Source organism: Hyaena hyaena, unplaced genomic scaffold (assembly GCF_003009895.1).
Source record: "Hyaena hyaena isolate Hyena2069 unplaced genomic scaffold, ASM300989v1 scaffold_486, whole genome shotgun sequence".
In the NCBI taxonomy this organism is placed as follows: Eukaryota; Metazoa; Chordata; class Mammalia; order Carnivora; family Hyaenidae; genus Hyaena; species Hyaena hyaena.
This window is the reverse complement of record NW_024081116.1, coordinates 1-24,889: the sequence shown is the minus strand read 5'-3', so window position 1 is coordinate 24,889 and position 24,889 is coordinate 1.

Sequence of the window (24,889 nt, the reverse complement as noted above, 5' to 3'; positions counted from 1 at the left end):
CTCCCCAGTGTTTGTTTCTCTCAAATCTTACTTTTATTCTCTTAACTTTGTACCTCAACTAAATCTTTAAAAAAGCCTTTTAATTACAGTGTCATTTAGCCTTGACATATGTTATAATGAAAGCATTGTAATCCTAAGCTGAATTGTACTAAAAGTATTTCTATACTAAGCTGCTGTATTTCCACGTTGCTATTTCAAAAATTTTGCTGTTATTGTTAGTTAGTTGAAAAGGAACATAAATACATATGTGATTAGTCTTATGTAGGTCTTAGGTTTTTTATTCATGAGATATTATATGACAAACAGTTCAACATGTTCTGCCTAATAATATAAAAAGAAATAATATTACAGAAGTTGCAATCACATTATTATCCACACAATTTTACCAATTAAAAACTTGAAAATAACATAAACATCTCCCTCACTAGTCCCTAAATCCAGTTAGCCACAAAGATTGCTTAATTTTATGTCCTAGATCTTTCTAATAACCATCATATCATTTAGATATACTTGAGATCTAATTATCACTTTCTTTGTGCTTTATTTCTTCAGATCAAGTCCTCAGTTTTCATGTTTCCCCACAGCTTTCTATTATACAACAATGTCTTCAGTGATTGTTTCTCTTTTTTTTTTTTTTCCTTAACTGAATCTGTTTCCAACTAAATTGCTCAAATGATAATTGGGAACTAATAATCTTGTAGAGCTAGAACAGATTGTAACATGATTTACTGTTATAATAACAGTAGGTATGGAAAGAATCTGCTCGTAATTAACAGATGTTGATAACATATATGAAGGCATAACAAGCCAGGTTCTTTTGGGCTATAATTGTTACTGCAAAGTATCAGCCTAATAACTTGCTAATTGGAGAAAGAATATTAATCCAATGACTGTGTACTATGTGAAACATTTATATACACTACTTAGGTTTAGCTAGCTTTTGTCTGTAAAACTTCAAACTTAGAGCTTTAAAAAATGTTTATATATAATTTATTGTCAGAGACCGGCTCCGGCCGGGGTCCAGGCGTCCCCGAAGGATGGACGGTGTTGGCGAGGGAGGGGTGAGAGAGCCATGAGAATATTTCTGGTCACGAGACAGGCATCTCCACTCTGACTGGGGCTCAACTTTATTTTATAATAAAGTGTTTGGGGTATGGCACAGAAGTGGCATTTGCCTTAGACAATGATTTCTGATGACAAACTTCTTTGATATGTAAGAATTTCCTGGAACATAAATTTGTAGAAGACTCCTGCATAACCTTTATCAATAGTGATTGAGGTAGGGGATTTAGATGCTTATCCTATGGGGAAGGAAGGTATCTTTAGCATACCAGACAATGTTTTTAGCATAAAAAGGGTGAAGTTACTTCTTTGTGGGCAGGGGTCCATAGCTTGTTTGTCTAAGTCAGAAGTATCAAGAAAAACAGGTATTTCAGGAAACACCTTTGCTCCCATAATCACAAAAGAAGAAGTTCCTCAATAGATTCCTTCACAGGGTGCAATCAGCATATTCAAAACCAGAATAAGTCACTGCCTTGGGGGAGGCGGTGTTCCAAGCAGAAACAATTCAGTAGGGGATATCTGTCCTTAACTTTAACTTAGCCTCTTTGTCTCAGGGCCAGACTCCATTGTAACTCTTGTGTTCTTAGCCCACTTTATTATGTAAGTGTTGGATCTTCAAGGCCCATAGGAAGAGCCTTTTGACAATCATCCACAGAGCTTTCATTTGAAGTCTCTTTTGAAAAGGCAGGGACATGCCTTTCCTTATGAGCAATCTGTGTGGGGAATATCAGTCTGATATGGAATATTGTGAGGCCTGGTCAATACCAGCAGCCTCATTTCCAACATGAACCAGTAAGTAGCAGAAGGAGATACCGGTTTTCATTTCTCATGGCAGGAGCTGTGCAAACGCTGCCTTTTCCTCACTGTGACTGTCATCCAGCAAGGCCCGTGCAGCTCCCAGCTGTTTATATTGTTCATAGTGTTAAAACAGGCTAACTGCTAACATACTACAGCAGTTAGAATAGACTAACTACTGTGTTACACTACTTTATAGTATTCAATGTGTATTACTTGATACTACTTGAAAGCAAACATAATTCTTTTAATGACAATTGAAGAATTACCATTGCATGGCCTCATAAATATAAGGTTATAAGTCTTTTATTATTTTTTTGATAAATTCAAAAATATAAAATAGCTACTATCAACATAAGGCAACTATATAAAGCAATTCAGAAAGAGAGACGGAGAGAGAGCATGTTCAAGGTGTGCTTTTAGAGGGGAAATAAAAACAACACACCTACATATCCCATCACAACTCCTATCTTCAATTCATAGTCTTTCTGTTAGGTTAATGCTTTGTGGAAAATAGTGGGAGTGAGCCAAAATAGCATCTCAAAGAAATGCCTGACATCTGTCTCTGGCTTAGAGTTCTAACTTGTTTCCTCTAAGCCAGTGGTTCCCAAACCAACCTGCCCCGTGCAGTTGTTTGTGAAGCTGTCTTGAAAATAGAAATGTCCACCCTGATTCCAGAAAAAATTAAATCACCGATGCTGTTGGTGATGATATATAATTTTAGGGCTTCACAAGTTATTCTACTGTGTTAACAGGATGAGAAAACAGGTCTACAACATCCTTCCCTCCTCTTCTCCTTGCCCTTTAGGATAACAGCTACTGTTCATGGGACTCTTTCCTAATCTGATTTATTCAAAACTGACTTACATGAAACATATTGATTTTTTTCTTCAAAAGAATGATCATAAGACTAGAAGTTTAATTATTTGTAATGCAATTGGTACATTAGTCTTATGCAGACAGTGTTCGGTTTTGTAAAGAAATAAATATTTTAGCTAAGTCATGTTGGCCTACAGGAAGCCATTTTGGTCTATTCTATATTTTAAAACAAAATGTGAACACAATTTAATATTATACATATTATTACTTTCTTCCCCCAGCCCTCAAGGAAAGGAAATCATAATATAGTCTGTCATAACTCCTTTTGATCACACTGATAATTATGTTAACTTTTCTTATTTTCAAGGTGAAATAATCACAACTAAATCATTAAAATTTTTGCATAAAATAATTTCTAATTTAGAATAGGAATGACACCCATTATACTCACTATATTAAATTATAGTACATTTTAAGGATATCTATTTAAATAAAATAGCTCTAAATTTTTTTCTTTAATGTTTTTATTTATTTCTGAGAGAGAGAGACAGCATGAGGAGGGGAGGGTCAGAGAGAGACAGAGACACTGAGTCTGAACCCATGAACCATGTGGTCATGACCTGAGCCAAAGTCAGACGCTTAACCGACTGAGCCACCCAGGCACCCCAGCTCTAAACTCTTAATACAGCATGTTAAAACAATACACCAGAAGGGCTCCTGAGGGGCTCAGTGGGTTAAACGTCCAACTTCAGCTCAGGTCCTGAACACATGGCTTGGCTTGTGAGTTCGAGCCCCGTGTTAGGCTCCGTGTTGACAGCTTAGGGTCTAGACACCGCTTCAAATTCTGTCTCACTCTCTCTCTGCCCCTCCCCTGTTCATACTCTGTTTCTCTCAAAAATAAATAAATATTAACTAAATTAAAAACATACACAATACACCCAGTATCTTACTTTATCAAGTAATATGGAAGTTATCAAAGGCATCTATATAGCAATCTAGATTCTTATAAACATATTCATAATTAAAGTTTGTAATTATTTACCTTATATTTTTTCCTCATTATTTTCCTTATTTTCTCTATATTCCTCCAGCTATTCAGGAAATGTAATTAACAGTCTTTTCTATTCTTGGCACTAAAGTTATAATAGGGCTTCTCTCATGATGATAGCTGCCCACAGATTCAACCATGCAAGCCAATAAAATATATTTTCATAATTTGGTATGTATATTAAAAGAGAAAAAGTTAGTGGGTTATGATATGATAGCATGAGATTGGTAAGAAAGTTTGAGGATGTTGGGAAGGGAGATCTGCTGAACGAACCTAGAGCTACCTCTTAAATGACAAATAGGCATTCAGATTTTAGTAGATTATGACATGTTATCAGTTTTCACAACCTGGGAAAACAACTATTACAGAAATATCTATTAGGATTATGGCAATAATAGGAGTCTACAGATTAATAAATTTCTTATGAATATTTAAAAGAGTACTAAAAATTATTCTACATTAAGGTCTTTTAGTGTGGTACAATAAGCTTTTAATGAATATTAGCTATCAAGCATGGCAACAAGCACAGGAAAAGATGTTCAGCATTGCTAATCATCAGCGAAATGCAAACAAAACAACAGTAAGATAGATATCACTTCATGCCTGTCAGATGGCAATTATCAGAAAGGCAAGAAATTACAAAGGTTGGCCACGCTGTAGAGAAAAGATGATCTTCAAACACTGTTGGTGGAAGGTAAATAGGTGTAACCACTATGGAAACAGGCTAGAAGTTCCACAAAATAAAAAAATAATAAAAAGAGAATAAAAATGTGATTCAATGATTCCACTCCTGTCTACCTAGAGAAAACAAAAACAGTAATTCAAAAAGATATATGTACCCTTATGTTTATTGCATTGTTTATAATAACCAAAATATGAGAACAATCTAGGTGTCCATTTATAGATGAATGGACAAAGAAGACGTACTATGTGTGTGTATGTATACAACCATAAAAGGAAATAATATTTTGCTATTTGTGAAAACATGGGTGGACCTTAAAGGTATTTTGCAAAGTGAAATAATTCAGACAGAGAAAGACATATACCACATGATTTTACTTATAAGTGATATCTAAAAAACAAAACAAACAAACAAAACAAAATAAAAGCAAGACTCATGGATACAGAGAACAGAGTGGTGGTTACCAAAGGGGAGGGAAGTTGAGGGGCTAATTGATAAAGGGGATCAAGATTTATAAACTTAAAGTTATAAAAAAATAAATGTCATAGGGATGAAATATACAGCATGGGGAATACAGTCATAAAATTGTATTAATTTGTATGGTAATGGATAGTAAGCAGAGTATTGTGGTGTTTGGTTTGCAAGGCATACAAATATTGAATCACTACATTGTATACCTGAAACAAATATAATGTACCTCAGCCACACTTCAATTTTTTTAATGGGGGGGATTGGGAAACCTGGATTTTGAAGATCACAAATTGAAGAAAATGAGAAAGACGTTGTATTTTTGAGGTTTTAGTATATATCCTACACTTTAAGCACGATATCTCCTTTTTATTTTCTAAATGCTTCTCTAATGTGTACTATTAAATCCATTTTACAGATGTGGACACAGAGTGTATGTGAAGTTAGAAAAATTGCCAAATCACAAAGGTATGTCTGATTTAGACCCAAATATTTTTCTACTAAAGCAGGTTTTGTTTGGCCTTCTGCTTTCCTTCTTCTGTCTAAAATTACTCAGAAAGCTGAAAGCAGCAGACACTTTCACACAGTCTGTGTTTGTCAGTTGAGGACAAATATTTTTGTTACATACTTTACACTTTTAAATTGTACTTATTAGAAAAAAAATCGAAGCTATGTTGTCTGTGAAATTTCATTTTCACGTTTGTCCGGGCTGAAAGAAGATAGACTAGTGACGGAGCAGAAGAGAGGGAAAGAGCCGACAGATAACAGCAGTGAGGAATGTGATTAGGATAATTTCATCAAGAGATTTTAAGTGGTCAAATATTTTGGCAATTATCATAGCAATTTGCAAAGCAGCTCTAAGTGCCCTTTTATGAAAACATATTTCAGCCACAGTTAGAATATTCATCTCCAGGAGAAGATATCTGAGGAAACTGCATTAGGAGATAACTTCTAGGTGGAAGTTTGCTGAAATAAGTATCAGTTTGAAGTTGTCTATCCTAAGTCTATCACTGTATAAAATTTGTACATATTGAAACCAAAGAAGACTATTTTTTTTTTAAATTCCTTACCTTTGGTAAAATATAAGAAGAAGAGTTCCTAGGGGCTCATGGATACATCAGCAGATGTGATCTTTATTGTAAAATGATATCTTCTCATAAATGTAGAAAATCAATAGAAATAAATTTATTAAAATATAAGCATAGGGGCACCTGGGTGGCTCAGTCAGTTAAGCTTCTGACTCTTGTTTTAGGCTCAGATCATGATCTCTTGGTTTGTGAGACTGAGCCCCAAGTTGGGCTCTGTGCTGACAGCGTGGAGCCTGCTTGGGAATCTCTCCCTCTTTCTCTGCCCCATTCTCTGCACTCTCTCTCTGAAAAAGAAGTTAATAAACACTTCTTTTTTTAAATACTAAGGCAATTCTGACCGATAGAATGACAGGTGATTTTCATTTCTTCTCCATATTTTTCTGTATTGCTCAAAACCTTGCCCTGCCCATATTTGTGGTGGTGTTTTTATGTAGTTCATAACCATAACAGGTGCTGCCAAAAAAGTCTCAAGTGGCACACTCCTCAAATTGTACCATGGCAGAGCAGACCACATGGAAATTCTAGCAAAGTCAATTTAGGTGTTTGTCTTTCTAGAAACTTGGCTTTCTCCACTAACAATTACCCATTGTTCATCAAAGCATGCATATTGATAATTCGTCCTTTACCAGAGAAGTTTCCCCAAATACAATCTTCCCCCAAGGTGTCCCCTGCTCTCATCATATGCTATCCTGTAGCACAAATGGTTTTCTTCTTAGTGCATTGGGCTGGCTCAGATGTTGGCACTTTCGACTCTGTCCAGCATCATCTGACATTCCCTACTGTTTAGCAAGATGAACTATTCCAATCATACAAATTTCAATGTAGATTTTACTTTTTCTCCCTGACTTTCCACTTCTATGTTAGTTGCTTCCTCTATTTGTCCCTATATTATATTGTGTTTCTTTGGTGAGAGCACCAACTATGTTTTGAGAAAACTGATTTGTTCTTAAGGTTAGTGTCTCCTCTACCAGATTTCCATAAGAAGTTCTGTATGTGTATACACTATTCATCCAATGTATCTTTGACATATATATAGGATAAGTAGTTAAATGAGCTATCAGAAAACTTGCAATTGCTACCATGAAGAATCATGACTTGCAAGGGACATAAAAGGTTGCTTTGCAGTTTCTGGTGTGAAGTCCGTGGGTCTCTACCCTTCATGGTATCTAAACATGTCTAACACCTGGAATACAGATTCCAGGCAAGGGAAACTGCAAAAGGCAGTTAAAGTTAATTAGTTGAAAATGAAAGGACATGTAATGGAGCATTGACTAGAAGGTGTATTTGGAAGGAAAGGTACTGAAAGTAACAATTAGGAAGCAAATCAAATAGTTGAGGTGTTGGTTGGAAGGCATCACAGTTTTAATACAGATAAAATAAAATACTTATCAAATTGATACAATAATTATTTATCACTTGAATCACTTAGTCTTCCCATACCAACTCTCTTGTTCCTCTTGATGTTCTTTCACAACTGCCCTCCAAAATCCAACCTCTGAATCAACCAATAATCTTTTCCATTTTCATTTCCAGAACTTGGGAAGCTTCTAGTGTAAGAGTACATATTTAGGTGCTTTATATAGTTATTTTCATGAGTTCCAAACTCAGTTCATACCAGAAAACTGGACAACAACTTGCTACATGTTTCTAGTCTTTCAGATGATCTCTGGAAATATCTCATTATCCCAACTCTGATCTCGCTGTTGGCAAATGATCTTGATTGAGTTTTACTTCAGAAGAAAATATAAATCAATAAATTATCTGAAATTCCTTTTGCTTCACTTAGAAAGATGAATCTTCTTGCCTTAATTTCCTTTCATAGCCTATCAAAGAAGATATGTTCTCCTTCATATCCAAGGATAATCCACACATGTTTGGAATCATATTTCCTTATTTATGCCTTGAAACTAGGTTCTATCAAGTTAGTTAACACTTTCTCATAGATATTAATTTTCTCATTTTCTTTTCTCCATTTCTTATGAGCATTGAATTTCATGTATTCAATGTGAAACATTAAATTTTTAAAATAGGACTACCTCTTTGTCTTAACTTTCTCCTTTTACCATCTCATATTGCTTCTCTTGATATGTCACACTGCTTGCAATCCTCTTTACTTACAATTCATGTTTTCTCATTTTCTATATATGTGATAACCTCCCAAACAAATTCCCTGCCCCCATTGCTCCAACTTAGCTATCTAAAATATTTTTTATGACATCATCTCATAATGTTAAGCATTATTTTCAATGGAATGATGCTAAGCTAATATATTATAGAAATAATAAGCATCTTGAAAATATTTTAAAAGTTTTCTTCATAAAAGCTTTCCATATTTATGTTTAAGTTTATTTTTTAGTTTAATGCTATTATAAATAGTATATTCTTTATTATTTTAAAAAGTATAATTAAGATATGTATTGATTATGTATATTTATTTTATAGATACCCTAGTCAATTCCTTTTATTCTAAAAGTAACAAAATACCTCCTTATCTACTAAAAATTATGAAATTATAACTTGAATATTTATTTATTTATTTATTTATTTATTTAAAGTCCACTTACTTATTTTGAATGTCTTGAAAAGAAAAAGAAAAGTAATGAAGCATTGAGCCATGTAAGCCAGAGTGGGGAGGGGCAGAGAATAAGGTAAAAGATAATCCCAACCAGGCTCATTACTGTCAGCACAGAGCCCAATGCAGGGCTCAGTCCCAAAAACTGTGAGATCATGACCTGAGCTGAAATCAAGAATCTGAGGCTTCACCAACTGAGCCACCCAGGCACCCTTATAGCTTTAGTTTTTAAAATAGACATATAAGGGTAAAGTATTATATCCTGAATTCTTAGAAACTTGCTAAACTTTGAGGGAAACAAAAAAGTTACATTAATCTACATGTACTTAAAATCTGAAGAAAGACATTCCAATTTCATATACCAAATTCCTAGGAAATTCAGCTGAATAACTCATTCAAAAAACCTATTCTCCTGAATTTTAATTTCAAACATGATGAAAGGTATGTGCTGATCTTCCCCTTCCCCATAGGTTTTTTCTGTTTTTGATATTTTTGGACAAATCTAAGTCTCTGGAGTGTCATTCTAAATCAACATAGACACTAAAATGTGGCTGATCCTAAAATCTTACTCTAGAAATCTGCTGTTTTCTCATTATCATTAAATAAGTTATATATTCAAATAATTTGGCTACTAATTAATGTGAATAAGGAAACCTCATCATTGGCATAAAATTTTGTGCTAAGATCCCTAACTTGATAAACTGAAAATATTGAGACATAAAAGTATTCAATGTCTTATCTAAGATCAAATGGCAAATCCAAAGATTTTATTAAAAACTTTATATACAAATTCATAATACAACTTAAAGTTCCTCAAATGTCATCCTAATTTAAAATACCTTGGTTAGATTTTAGTGCTCATAACACTGTAATTTTTAAAAATGTACTACATTTAAGAATGTTGGTAGAATGGTTGTCATAAGTAATGATGTCAGAGCTATAACAAAATGCAACTCTCTCAAAGGAGTTATAATTTTTATATGAACATTGATAATAAAATGCCTTTCAATAGTTGTAAAATGTTTCCCAACAGATTCCAAGTTACTTTCATGTCATAGCCCAGATGACAGAAATTAGAATTAATATGGAAGTGTGTGTGTGAAACACGGTAATGTTTTCTTCCAAGATTAAAATAACTTATTATTTTCTTTTATATTTATTATCTGAAGTAAATGCCATAGGAAACATTTTGCCAAGATGTCCTTTTGTGAATTTAATTCTCACTATCCTGAAGGCATGTCTTAATAATAACAAAGCAGTCTTTCTGTCTTATTTTGGTAGCATATTTCAATTGTCCAATTAGTTTTCTGACATTACAGAGAAATAGTGGAAAATTTATGTAAGACAAACATTTGTTGCTATTGTTTAGAAAAAATAACCTCTATCATACCATTTCAAGCCCACAAAGATGTACAATGTCTTCAATATTTACACTTTTAAATTATTCTTAAGGTTAGTTCCACATCAAGTACTGAAGATACAAATAAAAATATTTGTATTCATACTTACACATAGACATATATTTATAATTATATATACTCCTGTATACAGCTTATTTCAAGGAGAAATTTCTAAATTTTAGTCAAGTTAGTTGATTGCTATTTCTTAAATATTGTTTTGATGTTTTTAACTTTTATTTTCAAAGCATGTAGAAATTTGAATGCTGTTTAACCTCATCTATTCCTTTGTTAATCAGTGCTTTAATGTTTTAAGTATTAAAGACATCATGGCCAAATCTTTTTTTCAATTTAATTTTTTTCTGTTTTTTTTTTTTTCGGTCCTTATTTATTTATTTACTCTTTCAAATTTTCATTTACTTTTTTCTAGAATTTTATTTGTTTTTCAACTATTATTTTCAGTATAGCTAGTTGCTTTATTCTTTTCTTTTCAAAATTTTCTTTACATTCTAGTTAGTTAGGGGTGCCTGGGTGACTCGGTTGGTTAAGTATCCACTTTTGGGTGATAATCTCATGGTTCATGAGTTCAAACCTGAGGCTCACTGCTGTCAGTGTTGAATGCGCTTCAATATATATACCACATCTTTATCCATTCATCAGTACTTGAATGCTTGCAGTGTTTTCATAATTTGGCTATTGTAAATAATACTGCTTTAAACATCAGGGTGCATGTATCCTTTTGAATTAATATTTCTGTTTTTCTCAGTAAATACCTAGTCATGCAATTGCTGGACCCTACAGTTGTTTGCAAGTCCACCAACAGTCAAGAGGGTTCCCCTTTCTCCACATCCTTGCCAACTTCCATTGTTTCTTATGTTGTTGATTTTAGCTCTTCTGACAGGTGTGAAGTGATAACTCATTATGTCTTGATTTTTATTTCCCTGATGATGCATGAAGTTGAGCATTTTCATGTGCCTGCTGACCATCTGCATGTCTTCCTTGAAAAAATGTCTATCATTTCTTCTGCCCATTTTTTAAATTGGGTTATTCATTTTTGGGTGTTGAGTTTTATAAGTTCTTTATACATGGGACACTAACTGTTTGCCAGATATGTCATTTGCAAATAACTTCTCTTATTCTGTAGGTTACCTTTTAGTTTTGTTGATTATTTCCTTAGCTGTGTAGAAGCTTTTTATTTGAATGAAGTCCAAGTCATTTACTTTTGCTTTTGTTTCCCTTGCCTCAAGAAATGTATTTAGAAAAAACTTGCTATGGCTGATGTCAAAGAGGTTACTGCTTGTGTCCTCTTCTAGGATTTTGATGGTTTCACATCTCACATTCAGGTTTTTCATCCATTTTGAATTATTTTTGTGTATGGAGTAAGAAATGGGTCTAGTTCCATTCTTTTGCATGTTGCTGTCCAGTTTTCCTAAAATCATTTGTTGAAGAGACTTTTTTATTTTATTTTCCCCTTTGGATATTCTTACTTCTATTGTCAAAGATTAATTTATCATTGAGTTGTGGATTCATTTCTGGGTTTTTTATTCTCTTCCATTGATCTATGTGTCTATTTCTGTGCCAGTACCATAATGTTTTGATCACTACAGCTTTTTAATATTCAAAAACTAGAAAAGTAAAGTTTTAAACTTATTTTATGAGGCCAGCATAACTCTGATACTGAAAACAAATAAAAACTCTTCCAATAAAGAACTACAGGTCAATATCACTGATGAATATGGGTGTAAAATTTCTCAATAAAATACTAGCAAATCAAATTCAACAAAACATTAAACAAAACATTTATCGTGATCAAGTGGGATTTATTCTTGGGTTGCAAGGATAGGTCTGTATTAGCAAATCAATCAACATGATACACCATATCAATAAAGAAAAGATAAGAACCATAAAATCCTTTCATTAGATGTATCAAAAGCATTTGACAATACAGGTAAGAATATCCAGTGGAAAAAGAACAGTCTCTTCAACAAATGGTGTTAGGAAAACTAGACAGCAACATGCAAAAGAATGAAACTGGACCCATTTCTTACTCCACACATAAGAATAAATTCAAAATGGATAAAAGACCTGAATGTGAGACCTGAAACCATCAGAATCCTAGAGGAGAACACAGGTAGTAACCTCTTTGACATCAGCCATAGCAACTTCTTTTTACATATGTCTCCTTAGGTAAGAGAAACAAAAGCAAAAATAAGCGCTTGTGACTTCATCCAAATACAATGATTCTACACAGCAAAGGATACAATCAACAAAACTAAATGGAAACCTGCGGAATAAGAGATGATATTTGCAAATGGTGTATCTGACAAAGGATTAGTCTCCAAAATACAGAAAGAGCTGTTAAAACTCACCCAAAAAATGAGCAGAAGACATGAATATACTTTTTTTTTCCAAAGAAAAAATTGATGTTAAATTTAAAAAGTGATTTTAGCTCAGCTGAGACCATATCAAGTCACTGGCTATTCATTGGATACATTAAGAATTGAAGTCTAGGAACAAGAGAAATTCAGTAAAAATGCCCATATTTCATGGCAATAACATATTTACAGAGTATACTAATCATTATACCTATCCCATTTGGGGAGGATTATCCTAAATCTAATACTGTACATTTAACAATGTTCTGAGTTTATTTTCTAAAAATACTATTTCAATATAAAAGCAAGTTATAGTAGGCCTATAGGCAAAAATTTAGATTCAGCTATTTACTATGTAATGTATTATCTATGGCTTAATAGTAAAAATTCTAAGTTGTTTAAAGAGATTGAGTAATTATGCATATTTGTAGAGAAAAACAAATTGACTTGATTCATTTGCCAAGACACATAGTTTATTGTTGGATTCTTAAAAAAAGACTGATAATACTGTTTAATGCTGCTATGATGAAAAGTTGGATATGGTAACTTAGCACTTGTTAGACCTTGCAGTAAGGAAATGTAGCATTCTGATATATGATTTCAAAGGTAAAATAACATATCTTGATGGCTTGGAGCTCTGATTCAGGTAACACAATTTGTGGAGTTAAGGAAAGTCTCCTGCTGCTCTATTTACTCTGGGTTGAGAAAGCTTCTTGAACACTCAATGACTCTAGAAAAATTTACCTGTGCTCATTTCTTTACCAGAAGCATAGTGGGTGAGGATCCAAATGTTTGCATTCAGCCTGTCTAGTCTGGAGATGCCATATTTTTCTGAGTTGGACTATAATTTGATCCTCTGTATCAAAATCTGTTTAAAAAAAATAAGATACCCTATAAAAAAACTCAGTGAAATGTTATTCTCTCCAAACATTATACCAGGAAGTGTATGGACACCACCTCTACTTGTTTGGCCTGCTGCCAAAAAGTAGAAATATTTAGAGTCCAGAATGCTCAGAACTCTGGAACAGGAGCATCTCCCTTGGAAAAGGGAGTGGATAATAGGTCATCTCTTCTAGAAAGGGAGCGGTAGCTGGATTCCTTTTATTCTTTTTCCTGGAGCAGAATTTGTGAGTCCATGGTGACATCCAATTGTAATTTTCTTTACCCTTTTGGGGGGGATATAAACAAATAATTTTTCTCTATAATTTACTTACAGAAATCTTTATCAAGGAAAAAATTAAGGAGAATTCTCTGAACAAAAATGCACCCATCAGGGAATACGTAAATAGTACATGTTCTCCTCCATGTTAACATACACCCCTCCTTCTTTTGGAAAACATATGGAAAAATTTATATAGGTATAGATTTATATATCTATAGATATATTTATATAGATATTTAATATAGATATTTAAGTATCTCAGGGGCGCCTCGGTGGCTCAGTCAGTTAAGCATCTTACTTCAGCTCAGGTCATGATCTCACGGTTCGTGGGTTCGAGCCCCGCGTCGGGCTCTGTGCTGACTGCCAGCTCAGAGCCTGGAGCCTGTTTCAGTCTGTGACTCCCTCTCTCTCTGACCCTCCCCTGCTCATGCTGTATCTCTCTCTCTCAGAAATAAATAAAACATTTAAAAAAAATTTTTAAAAAAAGGATCTCTACTTTATGCTCTAGCCTGTTAGTTCTGTGATATCCCGTTTCCTCAGAAGCCTTCAGCCAGGTATCCACCATGTGAACCATTTGTGCAGGATTCTGTATTTGTTTATTTTATTTTTTTGCATTTTATCATGTCTTTCTATTGTCTTAGGATTGTGGATGTATGTATTTATGTATACTTTGTATCTTTCTTAAATTCATAAATTTGTTCTATACAAGATATTCTAACTATAAACAAGAAAAATAGTTAAATGTTACTTTAATTTGAAATAGTGCCTCGAGCCACTAAATTTGTCTTCATGGCAATCTCAAGAGGCAGCTAAATATTAATATACTTATTTTACAACTGCAAAGTTGAGAAATAGAGATGTTTAGTAGTTTGTACTCAGTCACACAGGTAAATTGCCTGGAGCACAGGTATAGAAGGAAGGCCGATCTTTTAGCTATTAGACGGTGTAGAACAGATTTCCTTCTCTACTCTTTTGGGGATGTGATGAGGACTAATACTCAGCACTGAGTCTTGTCCTGCACTTCCTCAAATCCCTTAAATTTATCTTCCACTTCCCTCTCAAGAAACAAATGCCGGAAAAAATTGCATAAGATAAATGTAGGAAATGGGCATGAATGGGCCACAGTCTGACATGGCTCACAAATATGTGTTAACAATTAAAACAGAGTGTATGATTTTCTTTTTTTGTTTTTTTATAGTGAGAATTTTTAAAGTCTATTCCCTTAGCAACTTTCAAATATACAATATAATGGATGTGTTAACTACATGTATTGTGGTAATCGTTTGTAATACATGCATATATTAAATTACATTGCCTTAAAAGATACACAATGTTATATCAATTATATCCAAGTAAAACTGGAATAAAATTTGTAAAAAGATATCAGTAAACACTAGTTACATTTATTTAAAATATTCATATAGTTCTTTCTAGCAAGCGTTCAGTAGCTCGTGTTTTTAATGTAGACCCCAATTTTTATATTAAATTTATAAGCAGGAAAAAATGGAGTGTATGAAATTCTAGGAAGAAGGCAATGACTTAAAGTCATCAAATGATTGAAGTATAAAAATGGTGTAATTACTATAGTAATTCATTTTATTTTATTTTGAATAGATAACATTAGTAACTGTCAGAAATTGTTTCATATGATGGAAAAAGATCTGCAGATAATTGTTCTTTGGATGAAAACAGTAATCTTGTAGAAAAATTCTTCTTTCTGATATGTATCTCTTAGGAACTTTTATAAACCTCATTTGAAAAATTGTGTGAAGTAAACTGAACAAGTAAGAAGATGAAACTAAGAAAAGATTTGCCCCATTTAATCTTCACTTATAGACTTATAGACTGTTGAAGCATTGGCTATTTACGGACTAGTTTATTGTAATGGTGCTATATCAAAATTTCTATAATACATTTACCTATTACTTTACTTTACATGACAGCCCAAGCAAAAAAGTTCACATTGGTTTAAAATCACATGTTAGCTTGTATATTTTAACTGAAAATGTGTTCATTACACATTAAGGTGTTCTTAAATTTTATATCTATATATTTCAGGAAACTACGGCTCTCTGTATTATCTGTAGACATCAAATATGAATTAATTTTTAGTTGAAAATAGTTGGCAATTAATTGAAGTAGCAAAAATATGCAAAATATGCCTGTGGGGGTTGTTTATTAATATTGATCTTAAAGAACTAGATGCTTCATTTGCATATTTTGGTCTGATGTCTTTGTGAAGCTCTTAATAGGACTTTTTCTCTGCTACCTGCTTTATTTTTTTTCTTACTAATATGTCAACAGATTTCAGATGGTTATAGTAGTAATAATAGCTGAATTTTTTCAAGCTTTTTCTTATCCATTAGCATTCCAGATTCTCATGCAAAATATGTGAGATTTATAAAAGAGCTATCTGTAAGTAGGAAAAGAAGGAAACAAAGCAAGAACACAGATTGCTAGCAAATACTAGGCTTCTTATTATCATGCAGGGTTTTTTTTTTTTTTTTTTTGTAATTTAAAGCACTAATAACAAAAACAACAACAGTGATATCCACCATTTCTGGAGCTCCCACTGTGTGCAAAGCATTTGAAAGACATTATCTTATCATCTCAGACAAACCATGAAGTTACTATTGTTAAATGTTATTATTTGGCTTAAAGGGACCGAGTTTCTTGTCAAAGATCATACAGGTAATAAGTAACAGTCAGGCAAGTAACCCTGTCATGCAATAGCCCAAACTACATTTTTCCCCATGATAGCATGCTGAATCTCATATTTTAATTATTATTAATTATTTTAAATGTTTATTTACTTTTGAGAGAGAGAGGGAGAGAGAGACAGGGTGTAAGTGCGCAAAGAGCAAAGGGAGAGGGAGACAGAATCCAAGCAGGCTCCAGGCTCTGAGCTGTTTGCACAGAACTGTCACACTTCCTAAATCAAATAGGTTTCTCCAAATACCATATTCCATCTGAGGACTCTGAATTCCACAAATCCAGCTTTATTCTTCTTGCCTGTGGTCCCTTCCTTTCCCTGAGCTATCAGCACAGAACCTGACTTGGGGTTTGAAGTCACAAACTGTGAGATCATGACCTCAGCTGAAGGCAGACACTTAACCGACTGAGCCACCCAGACACCCTTCATTTTATTATTTTTAATTTCGGTAATAAGATGGAATCCTTTTACAAATAAGGAAATAAACTTTTAGAAAAGTTAAATACCAGCTTATACCCATTGAAGTTAGAATTTCATGGAACTTTCCTGGATAACAAAGTATAGAGTCTTTCCATAGGAATGATAAGGTACCAGTGCTCTAGGAAAATAGGTGGAGAGGATCGTGTCTATCATACATTGACCATTAGGCAATGGGTAGCCATCAGCAGACTGAATATATATGAGGCAAAATGGAAGTAAAATGATAGTAATATAAAATGTGTTTTGAAAATGTATTAGCCTAATCTAATCCCCCAATGTTAAAGATTATTAATAGTGCTGTAGTATCTGTGGAATCATGATCACACTTCCTAAATCAAATAGGTTTCTCCAAATACCATATTTGATCTGAGGACTCTAAATTCCCTAAGTCCAGCTTTATTCTTCTTGCCTTCAATCCCGTCCTTTCCCTCAGGTTCCTGAAGCCTCTGTCTTCACACAGATCATGCTATTTTCACATGGAGTAAGCCATTTTCTAGGCTTGTTTGATTTTTGCCCTTGGTCAAGGGACTTGTCTTCTCAGAGCCTAAATACCTGATCTTTTCATATTTGATATTGCTCTCAATAACTCATTTAAGGACATTAAGTACCGCAGATCATTTAAAAGTCTGAGGAGGTCAGGTTTTTAAAAGATCATGAAAACCTGAAAGAAATGTACAAAGTCAATATTTGAGTTCTAAAAAAAAAAAAGGAAAAACAAATGTAAAACTCAAGGAAAGAAATACCATGATTCAGAAGTAGACCTAGTACGTGTTCATTTTTAAAACATATAATTGTGTGGTTTGCAATAATCTTAACCTTGCTTCAGGCAGGATTTTTAAAAGGACTTGGGTTTAGAACTGCCTTGTGTATTACAAATCATAAGAAGTTGTGTATACCTGGGAGATAAGGTTCAGGAGAAAGCATAGGATCATAACACACAAGAAAAAGTAGCGCTATTATTGTTAGACAGCCTTGCAAAACACACATGCACACACACACACACACACACACGCACACACACACAAAAGTATGGCTGCTCTCTTCAAACACTGTGAAGGATAAACATGGAAGGATGGTGTTTTTCAGTAATTCTCTTAAGGATGTCACAAAGGCCAATGAATTTAAATTAAAAAAAAAAACACGGAGACCTCGTATAAGAACTTTTAGTATAGTTGCTGAATATATATATATGTACATATATATATATATGTATTCACCACAACTGATGTTGAAGTTAAAATACGTCATGTGATGAAGTTAAAATATGTCAGGAGAAAAGATAGAATGAACTATCTAAAACACTAAGAGGTATTATAGAGTATTTCTCTAGATGATTTCTGAATTTCCTAATTATTTATCTTCATATTAAGAGAGAAAGCAATATGAGAACACCTGGAATCAATTATATGTGTACAGATCAATCTGATTCACTAAATTTTTAAAAGATTGCTAACATTTTTTACTACATTCCAGCAGAGAAGATTTCTTTGAAGTGTAAGACTTTGCGGTTTGGTTGTCCAGCTATTATACCTCACCTATTACAGGAAAAAAAAATCTTTTGAAGTGTTTTCATACTTAGTCTGTAAAAACTGTCAGGATAAAGAAATTATTATGGAGGCAAGGTATTAAAAAAGCAATTAGAAAGTGACATGTTATAAATAAAATTGCAAGCTTTTATGAGAGTGTCAAATTTAATATTCATATAATATGCCAGTTTAGAAAAATGTTGCCAGAATGTGACATCCAGTTCCTTTCTTCTTGATGAAGCTTAATCTTGTGAATTACTTGAGATCATATGTGTATAGATACTTTTATTCTATTTGCACATATGTTTCTTTACCTTTAACTCCTGTTCCCAAATGAAAGGCCATGCTGCTTATTCAATAACATGCCCAAACTGTGGATGTCCATCCATCTCACATTCTATTCCTATACATTACATATTTCTAGACGATAGAGTTGTACACTCAGATCTTTAATATTTCTCACAGATGCTCATTAATATGATAGTTTAGACATTACATCTGTGAAATAGTGTAAAACTCACTTAAAGATGATTTTAGTGTGTCTTTCTATATATTTTATGCCAGAGAAAAAAAGAAATACATCTTTGACTTATGGTATTCCATACTACTTGCCCAAGCATGATGCCGTGTTCAGGTGACTTTTATTTTGGCCTCTAAGACTATGTAAAACAAACACACTGCTTGCATCTACTAGACATTAATAAAAATTCATTTTATGTTTATTCAGACTAAGCAAACTGCTTCTCAACCTTTTGCAAAACAACTGAGTTATTAGTACTATCTTAGAAATCACTAATTTTTGAAGTTTTTTAAGCATATACCCATTATTAGGCTGAGATTTTTCTATTTAGACACAAAAGACCCTCTGGCTGCCTGAGATCTAGGAGTCTTTTTTTTTTTTTTTTTAATTTTCTTAATGTTTATTTCTGAGAGACAGAGACAGATAGAGAGAGAGAGAGATTGAGAGAGAGAGAGAGAGAGAGCATGAGTGGGAAAGAGACAAAGAGAGGGAGACACAGAATCTTAAGCAGGCTCCATACTGTCAGTCCAGAGCCAGATGCGAGGCCCAAACCCACTAACTGAGATCACGAGCTGAGCCAAAGTCTAATGCTTAACAGACTGAGTCACCTTGGTGCCCCTGAAGGTCTCTTTCAAGGTGTATCCAGTCCAGTTTTTGAGCACACCAAGAGCAAGAGGATCCTAAAAGATTCAATGTTTATAAGCATAACAAACTCATTTATTTGCTCACATATGTAACAAGAGTTTATTGTTTGCCTATTTTTATCAATTCCTGAGCTCTATATTGGCATAAGCACAGGTATTTTACTGGCCCCACATCCCAAACATGGTGGTTTAATGATATGTATTTATTGGTAGTATAATTGGATATTTCTGTAATATATATTTCAAAATTATGTATTTTATGTAAGAAATGGAAGATCATTTGAAAATATTTTAAAATCATTTATCTCTATTTATATGAAATACATGTTTTCTGAAAAGTTTTTTTTTCTCCTTAAAGAGTAAACATGGTTCATGAATGGCATTTGTATACTCAGCATTTCTGAACTTCAAAGAAAATGCTGATGTGTAGCAAAATTTCTAACTAAACTTTGCTTTTGTTCTAAGGTCACTTATGTTCCAATGATTAAAAATACTCAAGGATGCACTTAATATTAATCTTGGGAGGAGAAAAGATTGACTGACCTCTGCTGAAATTAAATGTAATTCAAAAAGCTGCATCATTCTTAAAAAAGGCTTTATTAAAAATGTTCATCTCAAATTATTTTTCATCTCATTACTTTTATATGTTTTTCTTGTCTCAATTTAATACTCTCTGTCTTACAAAAAGAGCATTGATAAATGCATCAAACTGAAAATAGTTCCATAACAGTAACAAGAAAAAAATAATAGCCTCAATCCATATGGTTCCTTCTCTAAGACTTAAAATGCTTTGGAGATAGTTTTTCTAATCTGTAAAATATCCCTGGAAACATTGCATTATTTTACTGATGAGGTTATTACGCCAAGGTCACAGAGCAAGGAGCAAGGTTTTAATATATTCTAGAATATACCCTTCTTCCCAAGTTGTACTTTCTTCAATAAAGTCAGAATCTAGTAAAAACATGTCCCAACTATGTATTTCAAAAGAAAAAAAAATTCTTTTGACCTTTGCTAGCTATTAACGGAAGCACAATGAAGCTGACACTGGGCTCCTGAATGTTCTAAAGCAGTGGGGGAAAAAAATGATTGGGTAGCAGAAATGCCTGCTACCCAGAGCTGGTTTCCAGACTTTCTTGGACACATTAATATATAGTGATTTTTCATGCTATTCCATTCAAGTATTTTATTAAGCTCTGTAGAGAGAAAATTTTACCATGAGTCTGATGCTCTGAGAGTTGTAATCTCTCAGGTTTGCATTTGGAAGGTGTTGGGAAATAGGTGCTGATACATTTTCATACTCTACTTTGACAAAGATAAAGACTATCCAGTGCTAGTTTTTTGTTTGTTTTCAGGGCCTGATTGAACATTTTTGCTTACATGTTTCATGTGGGGAATTTTCACAAGAAAATATGTGAGAAATCTGAGTTCAGACAAGGAAAATTTCTGTGAACTATCAACAAGCTACATTTGATGAAAAATGTCACTGAGTCTCTGGCTGAGTGGGAGTGTCAATTTGATTATCAGCCCTTGATAAGATTGAGAGTATTTGTGAAACCAGGCACCGTGTGTTTTAGTAAAAACAGCATGGTTCTGAGATGTCTTGTGAAGTTGTTAAAAACCTTTCTGGACCTTGGTTTCTTCATTTATAAAGTAGGTATGAAAATATCAAATCTGTTAATTTAATATATGAATTAAATTTATGGATACTAAAAGTAAAATAATCTTTCAAGAAATGTAATTTAGTCTCCTGTCACCCACATTACCTTTTATTTTCCTTCCCAGACAGTACCGTATAGATCATATTTATGAAAGGAAGAAATTGATACCATGTCAGCTAATTTGTATTTAAAGAGAATGGTTAAGAGTATATGAGGTTTCGATACATTAAAAAGTAATTGTCAGCAAACCAAGTGGATTGGGAACCAGAAGCCATAAGTGGTTCCTTTTGATTATTGCAAAGACACTGAATAACAACTCAATCAATAGATGTCTGGTTTAGAGAATGTTTTACATGCTGAATGGCCATCCAAACTTATCCATTATCAAAACATAAGATAAAACCTTATGTATATTTAGAGCCTAAAGAGTGTCTATTATTAATATGTATGTTGTACCCCTACTAGCAAAAATAGACAACATTTCTCATCATTGGAAAGAGTCCATAAACTAGAAACATATGTTAGAAAAACAACTGTTACTTATGGGCCAGGTGCAGTAATTTGGAACATATTATATTATATTAATGATACTTACCTGACTCACAATCTCTATCTGTATTTCCATACTGAATGTATATAAGTAGTCCATAAAATAAGCTTTTATTGAGATTAATTGGTTTATGTTATCTTCTATCTGTCTGTGTGAAGACCAGTTAGGAAGCAGAACGTTTTTCAGCTCTAAAAGAGAGAGATAAAATATTCTGTTCACTACATTTGAAATCCATTCATGTTTTTACAGTGGAAAGGCATCATCGTAGGTTGGTTACCTCATATAGGACTGAACATTCAGACATGCTTTTGTGGTCACAACCTACTGATGAGAAAGGAAAAATTAATGCCTGAGTGGAAAAAGAGGTTTTGGTGAGATGCAATCATAACGAAGTGTTCCCCCATTCGATGGGGATTTCTAAGGCTGTAATGGGGCTGTAGATGGTCTCTACTTTAAGGGAGGGAGCCAGTTCCTCATACCTCAGGCTAACCAGTCTTTGAATGTGGGTCACTTGGTGAAGGAAGTATAACACTGGCTAAGGCAAATGAGGCAATGCTTGTAGGGGGCTGATAGCTGAGGATTTTCTTTAGGGGTTACCCCTAGCATTTAGGGGAGGAAATTATTTCTGAAGGGACAAATGAATAGAATATAGCAGCATTCACAATAATATATCCATGGTGCCACCTGGATCCATTCCTTTCTACAAATTCTGAGTGAAGTTCTTCCAGGATTACACTAAGCATATCTTTCTGTGGGGACCTTAGAAAAGAAAGTTTAGAAAAACAAACTGTACTCCCTGCCAGTGCCAATGGTCTTGGAAAACTACAACTGATATTTATTATCCCTTTCCTCCGTTATCTACCCTTAGTTACCGTGATTCAGATAGCATCTCTTGTTTCACAGTGGCATGAATCATATCCTCATTCTTGAAGTTTTTGAATTGCTGATCATCATGACTTTCTCTCTTTTTTTTAATTTTTTAAAATGTTTTATTTATTTCTAGGAGAAAGAGAGAGAGAGACAGCGTGAGCAGGGGAGGGTCAGAGAGAGAGGGAGTCACAGACTCTGAAACAGGCTCCAGGCTCTGAGCTGGCAGTCAGCATAGAGCCCGACGCGGGTTCGAACCCACAAACCGCGAGATCATGACCTAAGTGAAAGTCGGTAGCTTAACTGACTAAGCCACCCAGGCGCCCCTCATCATGACTTTCTCAAGTCATGGTGCTGTCCTTGTCCATTTACTATCAAGGAAAGGTAAGGTAATATAAAAGGACACCTAAGTATAGGCACACTTTGGAAATAATGTACTTCAGTTCCAGACCACTGTAATCAAGTAAATAGTACAATACAGCCAGTGAAATTAATTTTTTTATTTCCCTAATGCATATAAAAATTATGTTTACACTGTGATATAGTCTATTAACTGTATGATGCCATAATGTCAAGAAAATCAATGTATGTACCTTAATTAAAATACTTTACTTCTAAAAAATGATATTATCCAAGCTTTTAGTAAGTCATAATCTTTTTGCTGAAAAAGGGTCTTACCTTGATGTTGATGGCTGCTTACTGATGAGGGTGGTGGTTGCCGATGGTTTGGGTGGCTGTGGCAATTTCTTTTGTTTTATAATTTAAAAAAAAATTTTTAACATTTATTTATTTTTGAGAGAGAAAGATAGAGCAGGAGCAGGGGAGGGTAGAGAAGGAGGGAGACACAGAATCTGAAGCAGGCTCCCGGCTCTGAGCTGTCAACACAGAGACCAATGTGGGGCTCAAATCCATGAACTGTGAGATCATGACCTGAGCCGAAGTTGAATACTTAAACGACTGAGCCCCCCAGGTGTCCCTGTGGCAATTTCTTAAAATAAGACAACAATAAAGTGTGCCACATCAGTTGCCTCTTTTTTCATAAACAATTTCTCCATAGCATACAATGCTGTTTGATTGCATTTTATCCACAGTATAACTTCTTTTAATATTGAAGTAAATGTTCTCAAGCCCTGACACTGCTTTAAAAACTGAGCTGATGTAATAAATCCTTTGATACCATTTCAACAATCTTAATAGCATCTTCATCATAAGTTGTTTCAATCTCAAGAAAACACTTTCCTTGGCTGAAATTAGATGTTGGAAACAATAGATGTTGGCAAGGATATGGAGAAAGGGGAACCTTCTTTCACTGTTGGTGGGAATGCAATCTAGTACAGTCACTCTGGAAAATGGTACAAAGGCTTCCTCAAAAAGTTACAAATAGAACGACCCTACAACTCAGCAATTGCACTATTAGGTATTTAAACAGAGGATGTAGAAATACTGATTTGAAGGAGCACATGTAACCCAATGTTTATAGCAGCATCATTAACAATAGCCAAATGATGGAAAGAACACAAATGTCCATCAACGGACAAATGGATACAAAAGATGTGGTATAAATAAACAATGGAGTAGTGCTCAGCCATCAAAAGAATGATATCTTGCCATTTGCAGTGATGTGGATGAAACTAGAGTGTATTATGCTAAGTGGAATAAGTCAAAAAAAGACAAATGCCATATGACTTCGTTCTTTGTGGAATTTAGGAAACAAAAGAGATGAACAAAAAAAAAGAGAAAGGAACAAAAAGAAAGGGAGGCAAATTTTAAGAGACTATTAACTACAGAGAACAACCTGAGGGTTGATGGAGGAAGATTGGTAGGTCTCAATAGTGGGCTTAAAATATTAAGTAAACAATGTTGTAAACAGATACACTGTCAGCCAGACTTTGTTGTCCCCTTTACAGAGCACAGAAAGATTAGATTTAGCATAATTCTTAAAGGCCCTAGGATTTTCAGAATAGCAAATGAACTGGCTTCAACTTAAAGTCACCAGCTGTATTAGCCCCTAACAAGAAAATCAGCCTTTCCTTTGAAGCTCTGAAGCAAAGCATTGACTTTTCCTTTCTAACTGTGGAAGTTCTAAATGAATCTTCTTCCAATAGAAAATGATTTTATAAATAGTGAAAATCTCTTGGTCACTGATAGTTCATTAACTGTCTTAGCTAGTGTGTCTGGATAACTTTCTTTTTTTATTAATATTATTTCAGTTTTTATTTATTTATTTATTTTTACAAATAGTTTATTGTCAAATTAGTTTCCACATAACACCCAGTGCTCATCTCCACAAGTGCCCTCCTCCATGCCCATCCCTCCTCCCCCCAACATCCATCAGTCCTCAGTTTTTGTCAGCATTCAAGAGTCTCTCATGGTTTGCCTCTCTCCCTTTCCCCCACCATTTCCCCCCTTCTTCTCCCCCTTGTTCCTCCATCAAGTTCCTCCTAATCCTCTTATACGCGCAAA